A 23,102-nucleotide genomic window follows, 5' to 3' on the forward strand; every position below is an offset into this window, starting at 1 on the left:
AGAACGAAAAAGAGCAAAGTGTTTACCCACGAACTTTTGGCTCTGGATGTGCCAATCACTGGGGATGTATGAGAAATTTCTGTTCATTTTTGTTGAACAGAAATTTCTGTTTCTTTTCATTTTTGATCAGGATTTACTCCATTTGTCTCTTCCTGAGTGAACGCGGGCTCGGACTCAGTCTGTGGTCAATGTCCGTACCTTTCCAAGCTTGCAATGTGACTTGTGCCCCACCCCAAATATGGTTGACAATGTGTATGCTTTTGAAAAACAAACTTGCAAAAATATGCTTTAACCAATGGGAGAACATGTGCACAACAACTGATGTTGGGAAAATATGCAGTTTTACTAACAGGGACTGGCCGGCGAGATCACATTACGCCAGTCCTTTTCCAGCTTCATTGACTGCCAGTCCAGGTCCGCGCCCGATTCAAAGTGCTGGTATTGACATTTAAAGCCCTAAACGGTTTGGGGCCAGGTTATTTGAAGGAACGCCTCCTCCCATATGTACCTGCCCAGACCTTAAGATCATCTACAGGGGCCCTTCTCCGTGAGCCCCTGCCAAAGGAAGTGAGGCAGGTGGCTACTAGGAGGAGGGCTTTCTCCGCTGTGGCACCCCGGTTGTGGAATAAGCTCCCCAGAGAGGTCCGCCTGGCGCCTACACTGTACTGCTTTCGTCGTCAGCTGAAGACCTTTCTATTCTCTCAGTATTTTAACACTTAATTTTAACTTAAATTAAAATTTTACTGTTCTAACTCTGTATTTTAATCTTATATCAATTTTGCTGCGTGGTTTTATCCTGGTTGTGCTTTTTCTACTGTATTTTGTAATTGTGCTTTTAACATGTTGGTTGTTTTATTATGGTTTTAACTTTTGTGAACCGCCCAGAGAGCTTCGGCGATTGGGCGGTATAGAAATGTAATAAATAAATAAATAATAATTAAAAAAAGACGAAAAAAGCTCGCAATCAGATAAGGGCTCCAGTTAGAACAAGCTTTGAGAGATGGAATTCAGAAGACTTCAGCAATCTCGGTCTTTGCAGATTCACATGTCCCTGATCTCAAACAGGAGTTAAAACTTAAGTTCAGAGAGGGAAGAACTAGGGATGCTGGAGCTCGCTGAGATTCTCTGAACTCTACTTGAAGCCCAGTTCATCTTGCTCCCATTTTTCTTTGCAACCTGTTTTCATAGAATCGTAGAGTTGGAAGGGGCCAATAAGGCCACCTTAAAGCATCTCTGTCAGATGGCTGTCCAGCTGCCTCTTGAATGCCTCTAATGTGGGTTAGTGTTGTAGAGTGGTTAGAGTGTTGGACTGGGATTCGGAAGATCTGGGTGCTAGTCCCCACTTGGCCATGGAAGCTCATTGGGTGACTTTGGACCAGTCACTGTCTCTCAGCCTAATCTACTTCACCGGGCTGCAGTGGGAATAAAATGCAGAGGAGGAGGATCATAAATATCATATATTTATTGTGGGGTAGAATCATAGAATCAAAGAATAGTTGAGCGCAAAGGGGCCTATGAGGCCATCAAGGCCAACCCCCTACTCAATGTGGATACCTCAAAGCATTCCTGACAGATGGCTGTCCAGCTGCCTCTGGAAGGCCTCTAATTGGGTCCATTGTCATACTGCTCTAACAGTCAGGAAGTTTTTCCTGATGCCCAGCTGGAGTCTGGCTTTTCTTTTCATTTGAATGGGAAAATTGCACATTTTGATGCCCATTGATCAAAAGAACATTGGAGAACTTGCGCGAGCTTGAATTTTGCTGATTTGTACATCCTTCATGAAAATCTGCAGTATCCTAAAGCCCTCAGACAAGGCCTAGGGGCCAAAGGATTTCTCTAACTATTGATTTTTCCTGTTAAATAAACCTATTCCACTGCAATCCCATACATATCTGCTCTGAAGTAAACCCTGCTGAGTTCAATGGGACTTACTCCTTGGTAAGTATGTATAGGATTGCAGCCCTGAGTCTGCAGTCCTTAAAATGAAGCCTATGCAACCCGAACCCTGTTTTTATCTCTAGCAGACAGAGGATCTTTCACATCGCTGAATTTTCGGCCACTCAAACGGCTATGCTACAACACACCCACCTTTTTTCCAGATTAACACATGGCCCTTATGATAATTGGCAGCAAATTAAGAGCAGGGATTAATGAACTGTCCTGTGCCCAACACGGACATAGTTGCCCAACGATGAGAAAAACATCGTATTTCTGCTTCAGAGACAAAACTCCTATGCTAATGTGGAGTCCGTCGTTGAAATGCTGTAATTCTTTAGGGGGGAAAGCGAATTCCTCTCCCTTTGCAACATACGGGGCCAAAAGCTTAAAGTTTCTATTTCCTTTGTTGCCGGTTATGCAGTGTTAGCTCCAAAAGAGAGCAAATCACACTATCAAGCCCCATTGATGCATGGTGTTCGCTCACTGACGTGAATATGATGGCTGTATAGTGTGGCTGGTTCCTCTGTTGGAACTGCGCTCCTGTGGGGATATTAGCATTTGGAATTGCATAGTAAAGTCATTCTTCAGCTCTCAAGGGCATGTGTCTGAACTTGCATGGAAGATCTCATCCTTGCTGCTTTTTTTCTCTCTCCCCCCTGTGATAAATGAGCATGGTGTAATGAAAATCACAATATTTTTTATTGCCAGCCGTTATCCCAGGATTCCCCCCCCCCTCTATTGAAGGCTCCTTTCTGTAAGGCGAGAATGTACTCCACCCTTCATTTCAGTGTGGTCAGAAAATGATTGGGGGTTAACGCTTTCACTTTAAAATTGAGGGTTTTTTAGGTGTTTTTTTTAATGGGTTTAATTAAGAGTCAAAGCTTAGTGGTGCTTCAACAAGACTTGAATGTTCAAGGTTTGGGTGCTGGAAATGATTGTTTGAAGCTGTCTCTGTTCTGCACTTCGGTTTGAAAAGCAGAGACTAATGAGAACACATCGGAGGCTGGGTTCAGTTTTGCACATGTCCTTTTTCTGTATGTGATTTCACTGTCCTTTGGATATCACTGGTCTAGGAAAGTGTACAACTGTGGAGGCTGGTGTCTCCGATTTTGGTGGGGCTGTAATTCCATTCTGGCTCAGAACCAAAGGTGCTGAACCCAATCTCCAAAATGGATTTGGTACCTTGGACAGCTGCTTTAGAGTTCTGGCTCATTCTGACTGAAACCCAGAATGGAATCACCACCCCACCAAGTTCAGAGCCACCAGCCTCACTGGTGTACATAGGATTATTAACTTTATTTAGCCAATAGGGTGCTGCCTTATACCTGGCCAGACAATTTTTCTATCAAACCCAGTACTGTCCACTTTGCCAACGCTTCCCCAAGATCCCCATTTTTTTTGCTGGGGCATGCTGGGAGTTGTAGGACTTTTCTCTGTCTAAGCATGCATAGGATTGTGCCGTTAGAGTATATTTTCTCACATATACATATTTTGTGCACCCTTTCTCCTTACATTCATGTGCACATATTTTTTTGGAGGTGTGCTGCATCAGAAAGCATGCAAAAATATGGATTTCGGAAAATAGCAGAGGGGACGTTTTCGTTATAGGGCTTGCCCATGTCTTGCCATTTTCAGGGGCAGCTTTGCTGGGTTGGAACAAGGCAGAGGGCCTGTTCTGTGGTGGCACCCCATCTTTGGATTGCCTTTCCCATTGAAACTGGACTGGCGCTGACTCTGCTATCATTTCAGCAGCAAGTTATAGCTTACCTATTTATCCAGGCATTATGAAGTCTGCTGTGTCTGCTCTGGTGTTTTCTGTTTTGATTTGGTTTTATTGTGACGTCTTATTATTGTCTTGCATTGTGGCATTTTCGTTGTTGCATATGCCTCATATTCCACCCCTGATATCCTAGGTTGGAGGGTGGGTAAAAATACTTTTAATAAATAGGAAAATAAAGAAGCACACACCCACACCCAAGAATCCTGCTTTTTCAGGCTTTCTGAATACACAGAAGAAACTACATCTGCTCAGCTTTGTTCACACGTTCAAATGTAAGTGCAGAGCTTGGGGTAGGATCTGCCAACAAGATCTCACAGTGTCCCCCAACCCTGGATTTCGCGTACACTAAGCAACATGTTTTACAACAGGAGCCATAAACAGAAGGACAATGTCCCACGGACCCTTTTCCTACCTGAAAAATGGCTGGATGTTATTGAGAGCTCCTGCATGATTTTAGAATGCAGTTTGGGAAATATCACATGTTATACCCACGGCCTGAATATGCAGAAGAGTTTAGCCTCTGATTTGTTAATCTGTTGCTTGTTTCAGGCCCTGATCATATTAAAGGACTCTAAAGCTATGATTTCCGTTCAAGCAGTATCACTCTCTCCATTTTTTTCCTCGATAATTTTGGTTTATATTCTGGCAGCAGAGCAAATGTGATTTGTTTGAGTGATTGCCTCTTGCATTTGTGTGTATATTTAATCAGCAGCAGACTTAACATCAGAACCATGTGTGTGTGTGTTTTGTAAAACTTACGTTCTATAAGGGCGCCCATCACATTTTCTGCAACCCTTCGAGTGCTTTCAAAATCCACATGCTTTATAAGATGATTTCTTTAAAAACAGCAGCAGCAGCAACAAGATAAACAAAAGAATGACTCATTTTTCATTACACACATTTGGGAATTATCTATTCAGCATTGCTGCTGCACAACTTTCGTTGATTCCAATGGGGTAGTACAAGCCCAATTGAAATCAATGAGGAGTATGGTATAGTGGCTACAGTGTTGGATTTTTTTAGACTGGTGAGACCTAAGTCCAAATTTCCTCCCAGCCAACAAGCTTACTCAATGACCACATGTCATTCACTCTCTCATTCTAACCAACCTCTGCCTAACCTACTGGTGCACTGAGTGCCTTTATGCTATTGCCTCAGCCACATAGTTCTGACTAGTGCTATGCTGAAAATTTCAAGTACTCAATTTTGGCATTTTGTGGGGGGTGGGAGGAAAATGAAAACTCTGGCGAAAGAGGCTGGGAGAGGTGAGAATTTTGGAGAATATTCTCATGGAGGAGGACAGGGTTTCTACATACCATTTTAAGTGTAGAACGTTTTGAGGGGTCTTTCTATTTTTATATTTATTTATTTATTTATTTATTTATTTAAAAAAGCACCCAGCACTTTCAGGAGCTCAGGAATTCTTCCTGAATGCCTATTGGAGAAGGCAAGGTCACATGGTTTCTATTAGGCATTCAGGAAGAACTGCTTGGTGTCTCCAAGTGCTGGGGCTGTTTTAAAACCATTGGGGTGATTTAAAAAGCATCCATTGGGGGAGATGTAATGTCTCTCTGTGTTACTGTTTTTGTGTAACTGTCAAGTTTGTGTGTGTGTGAGTGGAGGCTGGTGGATCTGATGTCAATGGGGCTGTGAATATTCCCTGGGTTTCAGTCAGAACCAGTCAGAACTTTAAAAAAAGCAATCCAAGGTATTGAACCCATAGTTCCTTTAGAATTCTGACAATTTCTGACTGCAACACAGAGTGGATTCAGAGCTTCACTGTCATCAAAGCCACCAGCCTCCATGGGTATGTGCATGATTGCAAGTGAATGGAGTCTAGGCAATTGCATTGGGCCCACATGCCAGCAGACAGCCCAACCAAACGTGGCTCCTAATGTGCAAGCCCAGAACTATTTTGGCCCTCTGCCTGAAAAGTTTTCCCATCCCACCATACAGGGCATAATAGAAATGCAATCAGTTACATGCATCATTTCTCATGCTGCAAATTGTCAGGTCTACCTATCAAGCATTTTGGCCCGTTAGGCCTGTTAGCCTGGCTGGCAAGACCACATTACGCCAGTCCTTTTACAACTTCATTGGCTGCCAGTCCAGGTCCGGGCCTGATTCAAAGTGCTGATACTAACATTCAAAGCCCTAAATGGCTTGGGGCCAGGTTATCTGAAGGAACGCCTCCTCCCATATGTATCTGCCCGGACCATAAAATCATCTACAGGGGCCCTTCTCCATGAGCCCCTGCCAAAGGAAGTGAGGCAGGTGGCTACTAGGAGGAGGGCTTTCTCCACTGTAGCACCCCGGCTGTAGAATGAGCTCCGCAAAGAGGTCCGCCTGGCGCCTACACTGTACTCTTTTCGTCGCCAGCTGAAGACCTTTTTATTCTCTCAGTATTTTAACACTTAATTTTAACTTAAATTAAAATTTTACTGTTCTAACTCTGTATTTTAATCTTATATCAATTTTTGCTGCGTGGTTTTATCCTGGTTGTGCTTTTTCTACTGTATTTTGTATTTGTGTTTTTAACCTGTTGGTTGTTTTATTATGGTTTTAATTTTTGTGAACCGCCCAGAGAGCTTCGGCTATTGGGCAGTATAAAAATGAAATAAATAAATAAATAAATACATATTAGGTGTTTGTCATGTTTTTTTTCCATACAGGTCGGCATCAAAACCAATGGATTTCTAGAGCCACCATCTATGGCTTGTGGCGGGTATTCAGTGTTGCAGTCACCAATTTGCAGAGGCCTGTAATGATGGTCTCACTTCACTTGCCCCACGTACAATGCCATTGTAGCCATATTAGATCATGCAGTCATGTAGATCTGCCTTGATACAGAATGATCTATAGCCAGGGTGGGCCATTTGTGGACGTCCAGATGTTTTGGCCTACAACTCCCTGCATAGCCAGCATAGCCAAAATCGAGGGATCATGGGAGTTGCAGGTAAAAACATCTGGAAGGCCAAAAGTTCCCCATCCCTGATCTATAGGATTGGGAAGCAAAGAAGAATTACCATTCTTACTTATTACCATGGTACAGAATTACTGTACCATTTCACCACCTAGCTTCAAGAGCAGCTCGCCAAACATGTTACGCTCCCTGACGCTCTCCACGCCGTCTTACTTTCAGCCCCAGCTGATTGGATAAATGAATTTTATTCAATCTCAAGATTCATGTTCAGCCATTCAATAACCGCCTTAATGAAATGTTTTCATTGTGACAAATAAAAAAAAATCTGTAATAGGCACTGAGATATAAAATCCCCTTTTCATAATAAGGTCACTCAGACAAATCTAGCATGAAAGAAAGCAACTGCGCTGTGAAGTCCCAACAGGAACTTGAGTTAAGGGCTTGAATTGAGTGAGCCGGACTGCCGTGCTGCTTTTTTCATCTCACCCAGGTGTTTCATTCAAGCATCTGCTTATTTGCAGGGGTAGTGTGACACCTGGGCCTAAACTATTGGGGCCCATTGACATGTACCGTGTACTGCTTTCATCATGCTATATTCTGCTTGATGTGACTCCTGCCTTTTACATACCTCTTTTCATACTGCTTTCATAGTGCTTTCATAGTGCTATATCCTGCTTGGTGTAGATTAGGCCCCCCGAGTGGTTTTGGGTATATGTTAGGACAATCTGAGTTTAAAACTCAGCTCAGGCAAGGAATACCTAGGGTTGCCATACGTCCTGGAAAACTGGGAATGTCATGGTTTCCAAGCATTTCCAAAATGTCCCAGCCAGTCAGTCGAGAATCCTGGATTCCTTTTCCAGCCGGCCAGAGAAATTTCAGCCTCTGAAATGGTGCCTTGAGCCTGCTCAGTGGAGTGTAAGGCCTTTTCTAGACCTACTGGTAAATCCGGGCCTGACCAGGGGAGATCCTGAGATGCAAATATCACGGGATCATGCCTTAGTCTACATGCGCCCACCATTTTTGTTTTGTTTTCAGGAGGGCCGTGTAAAGGTAAGGTGCTTTTTTTTAAAAAAAAAAATGTTCCCGACCACCCCCGTCCGCAATCTCCTTCCCCTGTCCACAATCTCTCCACCCCCACCCCCCATATGCGATCTCCTTTCCTGGCCCTGATGGGTGCAGAGCTCCCAGGGAGTGCTGCACCCCATCCGTGGCTCCCGGTTCCTCGCAAGTAATCGTAAGGAACCAGGAAAACCACTTGCTAGGGGGACCACACGCGAGAAAAAACAGGCTACAAGTGGTGCCCGTTATCCCAGGGTAAGGGAGGATTGATCCCTCTCTGAGCCCAGGATCCCCTGTGTGTCATGTGGATGCACAGGGATGATCCCGGGGTTCACCCCAGGATAAAGCCCCATCTAGCTAAGGCCTAAGTCTCCATATTGAAGTATCCTCTAGCTTTTGAGAACTAGTGGAGAAATATAATTTAGTGTCATTTTTTTCTGTTTGTTTGCTTAAACTGTTCTTTGCCTATTATTTATTTGCAGGTGCTTAAGTACTTTAGGCTGCAATCCTATGCATACTTACGTGGGAATAAGTCCTATTTAACTTAATAGGATTTGTTTCTGAGTAGACACAAATAGGATTGCAGTGTTAGATAACTAAAGCTTAGATAGCTTTCTTTCTTTCCATAGATCTTTACATATTGCACAGTTTTTTAAAAAAATCCTACCCCCCACCAAAAAAAAAAATGTTCCGGTTTTGTGGATTCAGAATATGGCAACCCTAGGAATACCAGAATATGTTGCCTCTCTCAGCTACACCCCTGCCCCGCATATGTTATAATACCTTACAGAAGTGGTGGGAATCCATTCTTCTGTTGAGCAATGCATACTCTCTTGAGGGCCACATGTCAGGGATGGGTAGGGATGGGCGAATCAGCAAAACAACTCCTTCACACATTGCAGCAAAAGATCTGGCAGAACAAAGACTCCCCCCTCACCTGTGTAATGCTGGAAGAAGATTAACACGATTGAAACATGTGATGCAGTTTCATTACATGAAACTGCATCACATGTGTCAGATGGGGGGATACTTGGCTCAGCAATACTACAAAAGAGAAGGGTCTTGGAATTATTGTAGATCACAAGCTGAGTCTGATCCAACAGTGTGATGGGGCTGCAAAAAAAGCAAATGCTATTTTGGGCTGCATTTATAGAAGTATAGCTTCCAAATCACGAGGTACTGGTTCCCCTCTGTTCAGCCCTGGTTAGGCCACATCTTGACACTTCAAGAAGGAAGCAGACAAGCTGGAGGGGGTTCAGAGGAGGGCAACCAGGATGATCAGGGGTCTGGAAACAAAGCCCTATGAAGAGAGACTGAAAGAACTGGGCATGTTTAGCCTGGAGAAGAGAAGATTGAAGGGAGACATGATAGCACTCTTCAAATACTTGAAAGGTTGTCACACAGAGGAGGGCCAGGATCTCTTCTCGATCATCCCAGAGTGCAGGACACGGAATAACGGGCTCAAGTTACAGGAAGCCAGATTCCGGCTGGACATCAGGAAAAACTTCCTGACTGTTAGAGCAGTACGACAATGGAATCAGTTACCTAGGGAGGTGGTGGGCTCTCCTACACTGGAGGCCTTCAAGAGGCAGCTGGACAGCCATCTGTGAAGTAAATATAAATAAATTATTATTATTATTATTATTATTATTATTATTATTATTATTATTGGGTGAAAAATGCAGCCGTAAAGCCCAGTTTCCAAATTATCATCAGTGGCTCTGTGAGTGGTACTAGGCAGATGGCAAAGCTGTCATCTGACCAGACAAGGAAGCACTGGTGGCAAAGCCAGAATGTGATGGTCTGCCATTCAAAAAGCCAGAACAAAGCAGTGGAAGATAGTTGTGAGATGGGAGGAAAGAGCCAGAGGAGAAAGGGGGTAGACAGTGAGGGAAAATACATGACAAATATGGAGAAGAACAGGGTGGAAGAAGAGGAGGGCCAGGATTTCTTCTCAATCATTCCAGAATGCAGGACACGGAATAATGGGCTCAAGTTACAGGAAGCCAGATTCTGGCTGGACATCAGGAAAAACTTCTTGACTGTTAGAGCAGTATGATGATGGAATCAGTTACCTAGGGAGGTCGTGGGCTCTCCCACACTAGAGGCCCTCAAGAGGCAGCTGGACAGCCATCTGTGAAGTATGCTTTGAGGTGGATTCCTGCATTGAGCAGGGGGTTGGACTCGATGGCCTTGTAGGCCCCTTCCAACTCTGCTATTCTATGATTCTATGAAACACGTAATGCATGTGATACATTAGTTGGCTGGCAATGGCTCCTTGGTGTGTCTTTACTGATGTGAAGGGAGGTTGGAGAAATCTGCAAGAGGACCAGGCGCATTCAGATTTTTATGAATCCAACCTGCGGATTCCACACTTTGGCCCGTCAGGCAGATTCCGCAGACTTGTGGACTGTTTTTCTAACTTTCGGGAATTTTGCCCAAATTTTGTGGTACAAAAATACTCTTTTCTTTTTTTTTCTTTTTTTTTTTAAAAAGGCCAAAATGAGCATTTGGCTAAAGCATGAAAAAGCACATTTGGGGGAATTTGCACATTACATTTCCGATGTGTAAATGTGTGTGCGTGTGTGTGTGTGTGCGCGCGCGTAAATCGGGAAACTAAAACTGAAACTAAAAATCTGATTTTGTTGGTGGGATGACAGCAGAGTGAAAGGCACCTGGCAATCCACAACACACAGATGGAATGATTTTACACAATTTCTACATCCCTACTAAGGTGTGTTCATTCAAATACAGAACACACAGGAACCCGTATTGCACAGCTTCCAAATTTTGCGGGAACCTCCACACTTATGGAAAGACCTCCCTGGCACAGGTGTTTGCACTGTGCATGGAGAACTTTGAACAGAGCTATGTTGTGACATGAGATCAGGAGTGTGGCTACTCAGTCTGGCTCCATCCTGGTCCAGATGCTGACAGTGGAGGCTGGTGGCTGTGGTTTTGGTGGGGCTGTGATTGCGTTCTAGATTTCATGCAGAACTAGCCAGACCTTTAAAGGAGCTATCCAAGGTGCTGAACCCTACCCAAAAAATGGATTCAGCACTTTGAATAGTTCCTTTAGCATTCTGCCTGGTTCTTACTGAAACCTGGATTGGATTCACAGCCCCACCGATATTGGTGCTACCAGCCTCCACTGTGTGATGAGTTTTATTGCTCTCCAAAATGCCTGAACAGGACTCCTGCCCTCTCAAGGCTAATCTGGTAGGAATCATCTGAAATGTTTGTGCTTAACTAGGCTATGGATTGCATTGCGATGCTCCCATTTATCTTACCTCCTCATTATGTGGAGTTTGGATGTTCCCCAAGCCTCTCAGATAAATGAGGTTGCACGGTAATCCGCTGAAACAAAGAAATAAAAATAGTGGTGAATGGAAGCTAATAAAGCAGAAGACATGAAGGTAGTAATTTGTTTCTCGCCCAATTGACGAAAGCAGGCTGAGATTATTGGGTTAATTTCTGGGCATCTTATTACCAGAATGATATTAAGAGATTGGAGAGAGTTTCAAGCAGTGGTTAGAGGGCTAAAGAGATTGATTTATAATGAAAGGTTAACAGGAATATGCATAGCACTTCACTGAGGTGGGGATGTAATAACCAGCTACTGATGTGATAATAACTGACTACTTAGTTAAAGACAGAAGGAAGCGTGTCTGAAAGGGCCGGAAAAGGACAGAGTCTTTTACGGAGTCATGTTTGGCAAATTCCTAGCTGCTTGACTGCAATAACCTCTCAGTGCTCCACTCTGCTGTGTCTGATGATCAGGGGCAGCCCATGACATTTTGCTGCCTGAGGCAGAGCAGCAAATGGGGTCTCCTCCTCTCTCTCCCAAGTCATGCTGCATGGTACCCAAAGCCAGCCAAGTTCCTTTGGCATCTGAGGCAGGCATTCCCACAAGCACTTCTACCCAGGAAGGGAAAAAAAAAGACAATAATAAGGAATTAAATATCTAAAGATTTGATGCCTTTTCAGGACATCCAAAATCATCTGCCAAAGGCAGCTGCCTCACTCTACCTGAGGGAATAGCCGGCCCTGCAGGTAATAATGAACAGAGTCAAAAATGCAAGTGCTGTACACAGCAGAGACTGATGCAAAGCTGGTGCGTTGACCATGATTTGCTCATTTTTTAAAACTAAAGTTGTGGGAGCACTAGAGAAGCCAATGAGATTACCTGGATACTCTGCAGCCTATTTGTAAAGCTCAGGCCTGAATAAGGCCATGTGTTTGCTTTCGAGGTGTGCACGTTTATTTATTATACTCTGATATTCATGACACTGATGCCCCACTCTTCACTCAAAGAGTGCTTTTTATACTGTATTTTGTAATTGTGCTTTTAACATATTTTAATATTTGTGAACTGCCCAGAGAGCTTCGGCTATTGGGCGGTATAAAAATGTAATAAATAAATAAATAAACAAACAAACAAACAAACAAAGAGCTGAGGGCCAGAGTAGACTGGGTAATATGTGGGGGTGTGCACGGACCCCCTGATCCGCCCCGCGGGCCGATCCGAAAATTTCGGATCGGCCCGCTCTGCTCCGCGCCACTCCGCCCATAGTCCACTCCTCTTCGCCACGGAGCTCCGGCTCCAAATTGGAACTCCGCAGTGGAGGGGAGTGGCGCCAGGTAAGGCCCCCTCCCTCCTCTCCCTTACCTGCAGAGACCAAGGGGGAGGGGGGCCTTACCTGCATCCGTCCACGGTCCCTCGGCTTCTTCAATTGAGCCCGTGGCTCAACCAGGAAGTCTGGGCCATGCGCCTAGACTTCCTGGTTGAGCCGCGGGCTCAATTGAAGAAGCCGAGGGACCGTGGACGGACGCAGGTAAGGGAGAGCGGTTTACCTGGCCTTCCTGCTGCCGCCGCTCGTGCGGCGATGGCGGGAGAGCCAGGTAAGGGACTAAGTGGGAGGGGGCCTTACCTGCGTCCATCCGCGGTCCCTCAGCTTCTTCAATTGAGCCCATGGCTCAACCAGGAAGTCTAGGCCCAGACTTCCTGGTTGAGCCGCGGGCTCAATTGAAGAAGCCGAGGGACCGCGGACGGACGCAGGTAAGGGAGAGGAGGGAAGGGGGGGTCACTGGGCCCTGCCGCTGTCGCCGCATGGGCAACAGCGACAGCGGCAGGGCCCGGTAAATCCCACTTACTTTTCTGGCAGAGCTCCAGATTGAGGCAAAGGATCTGCCTTCACCTCGATCCTCTTCGCCACGCTCCGCCAGCCCCCCCAATCCTCTTCGCCTCCGCCTTAAGGGTAGGCGAAGCTCCCCGCTCCGCTCCTGCTTCTCCGGTTCGAGGAGAAGCGGAGCACGTCCCTAGTAATATGCATCTCTATTTCTTTCTTTTCCCAAATGCTTGCTACAAAGGGCTAGTGCAATCCAGATCAGGACCACAGAATGGAAGGAGGAGGGTTAAGCCTCCCCTTGCCATTTTCCCATTGATAGGACAACAAGATGTCCCCTGACCCACTTCACAAAACACCACATCAGGAAACATGCCTCAGAATTCCAGCTACGAATGGGGTAGAGATAAATGTTGAAGTGCCGGAGCGCATCATGACTGTCCCCATAGCCACAACCCCAAGGAGAGTTGAAAAATTGAGGCAGCTGTGTTAATCCATACCAACAAACCAGTTCTAGCAATTTTCATCTCCATGAGGAGAAGATGTCTTGTAGAGGTAATGGGTCTTAATTGCCATTCAAGATCAGGTCGACACAAAAATGCTTCGCATTAGAACTAGGATTGCCAGATGAATCCATCTGAGCATTAATGAATTTTTAAATATTTTTTAATGTTGTGCAAAATGGCAATAGCAAAGGGCCATTTCCACAATATTCGAAGTGTAAAGGGCCCCTCTGTGGCTCTAATGTTGGGGAAATGGCTCTGTATGGTCGCCATTTTGCACAACATTAAAAATATTAAAACTACGGAGTTGCCATCTTATGTAAAAATGGGGGCTCACATTGAGGAGTGGATGGCTATGGGGTGCTCCCAGACTCCTAGCTGAGCTCTCCAGGGGCTTTTGCAGCCCATCAAGTGGGGGCAGATGGTAGCAGTGACTCTGTGAGAGCATGCCAAGTGCAGGCCAGAGAAGTCCGTCCATCCATATCCCAATTACAACAGTTAAGAATGTATTGTTCCTGGGAAAATTCATTTTCCCCTCAGTTATCGTGAGGATTGCAGCTAAGATCAGAAGGATCGGAGAATTCTGAGGGAGGGGCATCCCTGATGATGATGTCAGTGTCCCTGCTAATTAAAACCTGCTGTAGCTGCATCATCTTGGCTCCACTACACCAGGTACTGAGAGGCAAACAGGATGTGGTGATGTCTATCGACTTAGACCACTTCAAAAAGGTTGGACAAATTCAGGGGCCCCAACTGAACAGCTGTTAACATGATAAGAAATGGAACCTCCATGTCTGAAGGTCTGGCTACTCCAATCGCAAGAGGGGAACAATAGCAAGGAGGGTTATTGTCTTAATGCTCTGCTTATGTACCTCCCAGAAGCATCTGGCTGGTCACTGGGGAAAACAGGATACCTTTGGACAAGATGGGTTTTCAATCTAATCCTGGAGGGCTCGCCTCCTGTTTCTTGGATAATGTGAGACTAAACATTCTATTTTGAATCCTGTGGAAACTTAGGGAGGGTAAGATACTTGCACTTTTGGTTCCTGCCCCCTTCTCTACTGTCATATTGAGAGACAAAAGGAAGAGATAGCAGGAGTCTATAAAATTATAAACAGACCTATATATGTGCAAGCTGTGTGCATGTAGTTTGTGTATGCACAATCAGGACATGTGTCAAAAGCAACACCACTAATGATGAGGACAATCCTCCACTTGTGTATTCAATCACCCTGGATGGGTGGAAATGGCTCCCACAGATTGCTAAAATGGATTAACTAAGTATCTGGTCATAGTCCACCAGGGAACCTTCTGAAAGAATCAACCTAAATGTGATGATGGGAATGTGTGTTGATGCATCTTCATCTCTTTACACTTTTTTTTTAAAAAAGCAGGTATGAGGGAGGAGGGTGATCTGGATTGAGACTTCAATGCTTTCCCTCTGAGGAGGAGCTAGACATCAAGGAATCATCCATAGCAGGATACATGGGAGAGGCTGGGCCCTCGGGGAAGATGACCATGGTTCTGTCCCATCTCTGATGTGAGGTGAGGCTGGTTGACCACCTAGCCCCCAAATGCCATAGCCTGAAGAGGCAAGCCGGTAGGTCTCCTTTAAGGAGAAGTGTCCAAATAGACTGGAGGAATCCTCAAGAAGAAGAGATGCCTCAGGAGCAAGGCCTGTAAAAAACTAGACTTGAGCCCTGGCTGGGGCTCAGGAAGCTCTGGAAATATATCCCTGCATTATCCGTCTAGCCTTTGCTGGAAATAATATCTTCTACTATCTCCAGTGTCTTGTACCCCTGAACTTACTCTGCGGTTAGACTTTTGTGCAACTGACCTTGGACTCCCACTTGACTCTGCCTCTTGGACTGTGTTTTGTATCTGGCCGCTTATCTGTGTTGAACCTTGGCTGCTCTTCAGACGTCTCTCTTACTTGGTAAAACTGTGTATTAGACCACTGCCTGTTAATTGACTTGCTTTAGTTTAACCTGACACCGAGTCTGATCCAGCCATAGCAAGACAGTTGGAAGTGGAAGCAGCAGGGTCCCATTTTGCTCTTAATGCTTACAGTTTTGGAATGCAGGAAGAGGGCTGATACAAAGCTGCTAATTCCCTAACATTTTTTCTTTCAAGTGAAAGTACTGACCTTAGTGATAACAACATATTGCTATTGTATAATACTTATTAGGTAAATATTTTTAGATTCCATTAAGCTGAAGAAGCTTTAATAGTTTAACTTTTTTTTAGCATGTTAATAAATAACGTTGCCTTCAGGAAATGAGGTTGGTCGATTGAGATTTCCCCTGATGGGTTCAAGTCTTTGCCCAAGAGGAAAGGTCATCCTGCCTTACATATTTTCACAGATCACCACAAGGTCACTTAAGCAAAATTGCCGACTCAACCACGCAATCATGGGTGGGCAACTGTGTTTATGCTGAAACAGATTTGTGGACTGAAAATATTCTTTTCTTCTTGCAGTAAATTACAGAACACAGTTGACGCTGAAATAAAGTTGGGGTGGAAATGAAGAAACTTAATTGCCTCAAAGTAGATGCAAGGAACAGTGAAAAGGCATGTTGCTATTGTATACAAAAGAACTTGGCACAGGGAGTGGAAGGACAGCTGGGTAAATGTAGGCTAACATCATTCAATTGCAGAATTTTTGGGGGAGGCCAAAACCAGTAGCAATTTTTGAGCTTTCTCTCTGACTGACAATCTGCCTTTCTCTTTTGTTATGATCTAAAATGAAAAGAATGGCAGTTTTCTTTTATCCCAGAGAATATGAAAATGGCTCCATGAAAAATGTGTATCTAAACAAGGCATCCTATCCTTTGTGATCTAAATTTTGTGCATGGCTGGGGCATATTTACAGCATTATCACATGCCTGTTTATTCAGAACTAAGTCCAACTGAAAGCTGATCTACATGTTTATGTAGAATGAGATGAAAGACTTCTGACCATGGTGGTCGATGGAGAATGGGAGGTCATAGAATCAACACTCCCGACCAATTTGGGGAAAAGAAGATTCTCTCTAGGGGTGTTCATAAGAATGTAAAAAGACCCTGCTGGACCAAAGGCCAATTCTGTCACATAGTGGCCAATCAGATGCCAATAGAGAATCCATAATGTGAACTTGACCTCAATTCTACTTAGGGATGTATGGATTTTGTTAAACCCTTTCTGTCTGTGTTTTTTGGATTGTAAGCCATCATTCATTCCATTGTCTGATCATTGGTAGAATCAGATGTTTTTAGGGATGTATGAGAATTTCATTCCTAACCATGGTGGCTACATAAACCACAGGTTAAACACACTTACTAACCATTTGCTGCAAAAGGGTTAATGGCCTAACCGTGGATTAGTATGCTGTCTGAACAGGCCCATTGATCACTTGATCCTCCATAAATTTGTCTAAAATTGCTGAATTTGCTTGGACTGATTTGGAAATGATCTGCTTTGACTCAGGTATTGAACCCGAGTTAAGTTTTGGAAATTCAAGGCTTCTTGCCTCGCATTGACTTGAATGTTGTTGTTGTTGTTGTTGTTGTTGTTGTTAAACGCTATATGTTGCTGCTGTTGTTTCTGGTTCTCAGAAGTGGATGAAATTTGCAGGCATATTGTCTCTTGCTACACACCTTCAGAATTGACAGAATTGGATTAAATTTATAGGAATGGTTGCCCTTATTGAGGACTGCCTGGTTTCAGGTGAATACGTGCAGGGATTTTTGTGCAAGAACAGGCTTGACATTCTGAGGTTATCCAAAAAGGAATGTGCTTCTGCCCCTATGTTCCTTGTGGACCATTCCTCAGGAAATGACAGACAGAATAGAGGTGGCCTTAAATAAGAAAGCTTCGAAGTTTCAGAAAGATCGGTGCAACAGTTTATGTGAAGGAAGAGTGCTCAAATTTTGGGAGTGGGGGGGTGATTGATCTGCTTTCACCCCCCACTGGTCATTTGCACCATTTGTATGAAAATGGCACATATCATAAATGTGTCCATGCAATGTTTCAGAAGGATAGGCCCAGAGTCTAGGAAGCTATGATGACTGAAATCCAGTTGAAGCCTTTTTTCATAGTGAAGCATGGTACCATTGGAAAATGTCCATCCCACAGTCCCAACATTGCTCTAACCCCTGCAGTTTTATGCAATGACATTCTGAGTAAACCATTTTGCCTTTTCTTCGCTAAGGAAGGGCATAATTTTCTTTCAGCCTCTGTGTAAATGCAGGACTGGTAAATGCTCATGCTGTTCTGCCTTCTGTTTTGTTTTGCTTTCCTCTGCTAACTGCCTTTTTAACAGGAGGCACCAATACCAAATTATCCCATCTTACATGCTTCTCATCTTTAACAGCTATATGGCAGGCAGGCACAACATGGTCCTGTCCATTCTGGGAATAGCTGTACCTATTGAATTTGGCTAGTGCAGATGGGTGACAATTATGTTTGGTTTCTTTGTTTTTGATAAGAGTGGGAGAAACTGACAGATTTGCCCACCAGCCTTCAGTGCACAAACATTTAAAGTAGTGTATTTATTTATTTATTTAATTTATATACTGCCTCATAGCCAAAGCTTTCTGGGTGGTTTACAAAAGTTAAAAACAATGAACATTAAAAACAGATATACAAAATTTAAAACCGCCAAAAGTATGAAAAACAACAATATCCATTTAAAACAACTATTCTTGGGTCAGTTAAAAACTCAGCATATGCTGTTAAATGCTGTTAAATGCCTGGGAGAAGAGAAAAGTCTTGGCCTTGCATCGAAAAGATAACAATGTTGGTGCCAGGTGACCCTCATTGGGGAGATCATTCCATAATTGGAGGGCCAGCACAGGCCCTCTCCCTTGTTGCCATCCTCCAAGCTTCCCTCGGAGTAGGCACTTGGAAGAGGACCTTAGATGTTGAGCGCAGTATACGGGTAGGTTCATGTCAGGAGAGGCGTTCCATCAGATATTGTGGTCCCATAGGTTAAAACCAACACCTTGAATTGGGCTCGGAAACGTATAGGCAGCCAATGCCAGCAGGCCAGAATTAGCCTTATATATTCAAACCTTCTGGTTCTGGTTATCAATCTGGCCGCTGCATTTTGCACAAGCTGCAGCTTCCAAACTGTCTTCAAAGGCAGCCCCACGTAGAGCACATTGCAGTAGTAATCTAATTTGGAGGTTACCAGAGCATAGGCAACTGAAGCTAGGTTATCCTAGCTAGGGGCATAGCTGGGCCAACAACTGAAGTTGGTAGAAGGTACTCCGTGCCACCGAGGTCACATATCAACTTTGACCTTCTGAGCAGTTCAGCTTTGGGTCTTTTGCATTTTGATCAAGGAAATCTGCAGTCAGAAAGTGCTCTCAGTTTCTGGGTTGCAGTACATCTGATAAATTGTAGAAGATGTTTGGTTGACATACCTTGAAAATGTACTCACAAATACAGTTGAGAGATAAAACGGCCAGCACCAGCACTGAGGATGTGGTAACATTTAATTTACTAAGCACTGAGTTCCATCTGTACCATGTTAGAGACCAAATGCAGAAGAAAAAAAGCATATGTGGTTTTGATCTTTTTACGATGACGTTATAGTTTGCTGTTCACCACAACTAACACTTTGTGTTGGGTAGAGAAAGCCGAAGTTCATTTGTGGAGATGACCTCAAAGAGCCATTTGCTGTTAAAATTGCCTTTGGAACAACCACACAATTTTCTATTCAGGTCAAAGATGCTCACAAAGATACTGATTTCGACTAGGCAGGAGGAAAATCTTCCCATTAATATTTGGTGATATTTCTACCTAGCCAAATGCTGGCATCTAATGTCTGGAGCACAACTTATCCTCAACAGCAAGCATACAACATTATAATTATGTTTATAAGATCTTTCTAAAATATGATTTTGCATCCTTACATATCATATCGATGATTGATTTAATGGTGCACCATTTTCCATTCATAAACACACACCTACCTTGCTTATTTATTTATTCTTTCATTTATATCCCACATTTTTTCCCTCTTGCAAGAAACCCGAGTTGGCTTACATGATTCTCCTCTTCTCTATTTTATCCTCTTAGCAGCCCTGTGAGGTAGGCGAGGCTGAGAGTCAGTGATGGGCCCAAACTTGCGCAGTGAGCTTCATGACTGAGTGGGGTCTATAACCTGGAGTTCCAGTCCAACCCTCTAACCACGCTGGCACCACACAGGTTGTGCATCATTCTCCATTTAAAACCACGGACCTGGCTGAATTATGTCTTATGCAATGACTGTAAAGCATTGCATGTGAGGTTGCTTATTTGTACAGCAGTTACGAGAAGGAGCCCACTCCTTGTCTGCAGATGCAACTTTCCTACTTGAAAGAAAAACTGTTGTTTGTTCAAGACACTGTAGCAGTGCAATGCAATGAATGTGCAATTTAAAATGAGCAACATTCATAGAAACCCTGAATTCAACAGAGTCATGTGCAAAATCAGAGCTGGTCAAAGTAGGGCAATGAGTGCTTTGTGGGTACATACGCCAGTCCAAACAAACATCCCTGTTCACTGAAATATTCTAACCATAGGAGTTTTCCTATATTCATAGACCATGGGCATGGCTGGACAAGGGGGTTGATCTCATTATATGATGATTGCGAGATCCTCCCCCTCAGTCTACACATGGTGCGTGACATCCCGGGAGAACGGAGGACATCACGCCCGCCATTTTGAATTTTTTACTCTAGATGAGCGCTTCAGCGCTCCTTCGAAAACCGCCAATGGGCCTGGGGTTTCTGAGGAGCTGGGATGAAACTGCCATGGCGGGCCACATGCCCCGCAGTCTTGGGGTCATCCCAAGACTGCAGGAAAAAAATGGAATTAAAGGGCAGGGCGATATCCCGAGGAAAGGGAGGGAACATTCCTCCCTGCTCCTGGGATCCCCTGTGCATCATGTGGATGCATAGGGACTGTCCCAGGGCGATCCCTGGGATATCGCCCCGTGTAGGCATGCTCCATCTCTCTCTCTCTCTCTTTCATATAATTTCTACGCTGCCTTTAAAGGCAGAATGGATAAAGGCAGAATGTATCCACTTTGTGTGTTTTTTATCCTGTAGGTCTATAAGTTAAAAACTACACAAAGTAGATCCAATTGTTAAACATCCATAAAACATGGATTTCAATACATTCCACAAAAACAGAGACTGTCAATTTGAAATCAGTAAAAAACAAATGAATTGGGCTGGGGGGGGGGCTTCTCCCTTGTACTCATCAGCCTAACTGCCTTGGCAGCAGGCAGCTGAGAGAAAGGCCTCTGTTGATGACCTCAGACTGTGGTCAGGCTGGTATGGGAGAAGGTGGTCCTTCAAGTAGCTTGGACCCACACCACCTAAGGCTTTAAATATTAAAATCAGCACTTTCAATGGGGCTCAGAAACACACCACCAACCAGTGCAGCTGCCTGGCTCCCATCGATATCTGGGCAGCTATTTTCTGCACCAGGTGAAGTTTCTGAACCATCTTTAATTGCAGCCTCACATACAATACATTACATTAATCCAGCATAGATGTCACCACAACATGAGTAACTGAGGCAAGATCCTCCCTTTTCAGGTGGGGTCACAACTGGCATACCTGCTTAAGCTGGTTAAAGTATTCCCAGCCAATACCACCACTGCCACCACCACCAAATGAGCTTCTCCAATTGCCACAGAGTCCAGGAGCACACCTAAACTCACCTAAGCTAAGCATGTGGTCCTTTGCGAGGAGTGCAAAGTCAGTTTCCCAACCTGCAGTATCTCCATCTTTTCTGGATTAAGTTTCAGCTTGTTTGCCCTCATCCATCCCAGAATTGCCTCCAGACCAGTTCAGGAGTTCAACAGCCTCATATGTGTGGTACTTCACTTACTTCAAAACAAAGATGTGGTCCAACACTCCTGCAAATTTCGTCACCATATTTGTAGATAGAGAAATGGGGTGTGTGTGTATGGGATCATTTCACCAAATTTTATAAGGGGAAGGAGACATTCTCCAAGTTTCTCAGGTGTGGGGTTCACAGTAATAATGCATTTATCCTCTCCTCTTCCCTCCCTGTCATTACAAAAGGCAGCAATAGCAACTGAATTGGCAGCCTGGCCACCATTTGGAATCCTCCAAGGCTCTATAAAACCACAGATCTAGCATTGCGCTTGGACATTGTGAGGGGAAGATGGTGGCCTCCACACAGCCCCAAATAATAAAAATCATGGAGAACATTAGGAGAAAAGTCTGCAATAAGTTTTCTTTTTTTCTAGGGGGTGGGTGAGAGAAAAAACAAATGAACCTCAAGACTTTTCTTTCAGAGAGAGAGGAGAAAAACCAACTTGAGAACTTTTGATTCAAGTCCACTTCAAAATGGGGTAAGCCAGCCCCGTGGTGGTGGTGGCTTACTGCTGCTTCTGCTGAGTGGGGACCTGGACATCTGACCCATAGTACTACCCCAATGACACCACTCAAATAGCTTTTCATTATGAAATTTAGTTAGAACCCCCACATTGAGAACCAGTTTATGTTGGAGTACTAGGAACAAACAACTGGGAAAGGTCATCACCTTGATGCCCTGATTGTGATCTTGTAGAGACATCTGGCTGGGCTATTTAGACTTTGGTGTGATCCAGAAAGGCATTCTATATATACAAGGGCAGTTCAGAAGAATAGTTTCCTCCTTGCTCTTCAGATACTTCACAGGCTCTAAATGCCTGAACCACAACAGTTAACTTTGTGCGCATGAAGTAAGCAGGATAGTGAGACACCCTGTGAAATACCTGTGGTTAGTGGCTTCTTGGGTAGGGACAGGGGAAGAAATGCATTTTTAATCAATATGATAATCAGTGACATATGGCATTTTGCTCTTGATTGGCAATTCCTTCCCCCTTTTTCCTTGCACACAAGAGAGTTGGCAGTGTTTGGAACTGGGAATGCTGTCCACCCCCGCTCTCCACCTCTTTTACAGACAGATACTATTGAAAAACAGACATAACTTGGGACAGAGTGGGGGAGAGACTATAGTTTTATAGAAGATGCTATGCTTCAAACCACAGTTTGTCTAATACTGACAAAATGTCCTTGATGTGACGTATTTCTTATTCCTGTGCCAGACTGACTCCAAGCAATATCTCATGATTCTTTTACACTGCAATCTTACCCATGTCTAATCAAAAGTAAGCCCTAATCCTAAACATACTAGGAGTACATCTCATTGAACTCAATGGTCACCACACCTAAAAAAAGAAGAAGATATTATAGAGCTGGAAAAAGTGCAGAAAAGGGCAGCTAAAACGATTCAGAGGCTGGAGCATCTCCCCTGTAAGGGAAGGTTACAACAACTGGGATTGTTTGTTTTGGGGGAAAAAAGGCTAAGGGGAGACATGATAGAGGTGTACAAAATTATGCATGCTGTGGAGAATATGGATAGGGAGACATTTTTCTCCCTCTCTCAAAATACTAGAACCCAAAGGGGTCATCCCATGAAGCTGATTGGTGGGAGATCTAGGACAAATAAAAGGAAGGACTTCTTCACACAGCGCATAGTTAAAGTATGGAATTTATTATTACAAGATATAGTGAGGGCCACCAATCTGGATGGCTTTAAAGGGGTGTTGGATAAATTCCTGGAGGCGAAGGCTATCAATGGCTACTAGCCCAAATGGCTATGTGCTACCTTCAGTATTTGAAGCTAATTTATGCAAGAGTAAAGAGTAATTTATGCCCCATTTATGCAAGGTGTGAACAGGTGTGCCTTTATACTTGACTCAGGGCCTTCCTAGACCTACCGC

Source organism: Elgaria multicarinata, chromosome 2, assembly GCF_023053635.1.
Source record: "Elgaria multicarinata webbii isolate HBS135686 ecotype San Diego chromosome 2, rElgMul1.1.pri, whole genome shotgun sequence".
NCBI lineage: Eukaryota > Metazoa > Chordata > Lepidosauria > Squamata > Anguidae > Elgaria > Elgaria multicarinata.